Consider the following 1,753-nt stretch of genomic DNA (forward strand, 5'->3'; position numbering starts at 1 on the left):
TTCTATTCTGAAAGCTGTAGCACTGGTTCAGGGAATTCAGCCCTGTTTCTCTACTCGAAAGGCTCAGCCATGCTTGATCTGCCTCGTATTTTGCTTTTATTGCAACGTTACAAGACCTCCAATCCTCTGGAAAACGATGGTCAGACCTTCCACTATTTCTTCCCTGGCTTCATTCAACAGCCTGGGGTACATTTCGTCTGGTCCTGGTGATTTATCCACATTCAAGGATGCTCATCCCATTAAGACTTCCTCTCTCCTTAAGTTATCACGTCCAATACTTCACACTCCTCCTTCATAACAACATCTGCATCACCCCCTCATTTGAGAAGACAGTAATGTATTCATTCAGGATATTGGCAACATCTTCCACCCCGATACAAAGGTTACATTTTTGATCTTTTCTGTGCCCTGCTGTTTGCTCAGTTGCCTCTTACTCTAATGTTTTGATGCAACATCTTTGGGTCCATTGTTATTTTGCTTGTCCATGTTCTTTCCTGTTCTCTCTTTGCTCTTCACCGCTGCTCCCAAACGCCTCCAGTGCAGTCAAAACACAAGGTGTCAAAAGTGAGATTCGAACCCACGCCTCCAATGGAGACTGCGACCTAAACGCAGCGCCTTAGACCGCTCGGCCATCCTGACCGCCTGCTGGTTATTATAAATGCTAAGGAAATTATTCATTCTTTGTGAAAGTATTTGTGAGATTGTGGAAATGTCTGGAAGAGGAAAGACCAGCGGGAAAGCTCGGGCCAAGGCCAAGTCTCACTCCTCCGGGGCTGGACTGCAGTTGCCGGTGGGCCGTGTTCACAGGCTCCTGAGAAAGGGCAACTATGCTGAGCGTGTGAGTGCCGGAGCCCCGGTATATCTGGCTTGTGTGCTCGAGTATCTGACCGCTGAAATCCTCGAGCTGGCCGGTAACGCTGCCCGGGACAACAAGAAGACCCGCATCATCCCCAGACACCTGCAGCTGGCCGTTTGCAACGACGAGGAGCTCAACAAGCTGCTGGGAGGGGTGACTATCGCTCAGGGCGGGGTGCTGCCTAATATCCAGGCCGTGCTGCTGCCCAAGAAAACCAGCACTCAAGAGCTCCCAGAAAAAGTAAAGCGGCCAAAATGTCATCTCATAAACCAAAGGCTCTTTTCAGAGCCACCCACAGTCTCTGTGAAAGGGCTGGTTACTGTCAGGAGGGAATCAGAGATGGAGTTATTGTAACAGTGGATTGACCTGTTTCACATCTGTCCAGTTGTCTTTTCAGTTCCCTCTCTGGATTTCGCTCTGTTTCTCTGCTCACACATCTCCCCCTCCAGTTAAGTGAAGAACTGAACTATAGGGTGTCAGAATCAACAATTTAATAAATCCCGCTGCCTTCGATTTTATAAATCCCGAGACCATCCCGGTACATTAACGGGAACTGGTTCGGAGCTGATGAATTAATTTAATAATGGAAGTGTCCGGGTTAATTCTCTGTTTTTCATTTGGACAGTTTGAATTGTGTTTTTTTTTTTCTCTCCGGTGATCTGAGCGCCACTTCTCAATGAGAATCTGCTCCCAGAACAGAGTAAATGCAGGAAGAAAGAGGCCATTCTCGGGCTGTGTGTTTCTCTCCTGACCTGATCTGTTTAGACCGCACTGTTCCCAGAGGACGGAATCAGTGAGAGTTGTGCACACACATGAGCTGAGTCCACTGCAGCGCTTCAATATGTGCCTTCTCCCCGGCTCTCCCTATTCTCCGGACACAAAGTTGTTTGTTCGCCC

General features: G+C 48.3%; 1 non-coding gene across 1 annotated transcript; it reads right to left on the minus strand.

Annotated features, from left to right (window-relative positions):
• Nucleotides 1-556: 556 nt before the first annotated feature.
• trnal-uag (transfer RNA leucine (anticodon UAG)) lies at nt 557-639 on the minus strand. Its single transcript has one exon. It is a non-coding gene; the product is annotated as a tRNA-Leu (tRNA).
• Between the last annotated feature and the right edge of the window lie 1,114 nt (nt 640-1,753).

The sequence above is a fragment of the Heterodontus francisci genome, unplaced genomic scaffold, assembly GCF_036365525.1.
Source record: "Heterodontus francisci isolate sHetFra1 unplaced genomic scaffold, sHetFra1.hap1 HAP1_SCAFFOLD_52, whole genome shotgun sequence".
In the NCBI taxonomy this organism is placed as follows: Eukaryota; Metazoa; Chordata; class Chondrichthyes; order Heterodontiformes; family Heterodontidae; genus Heterodontus; species Heterodontus francisci.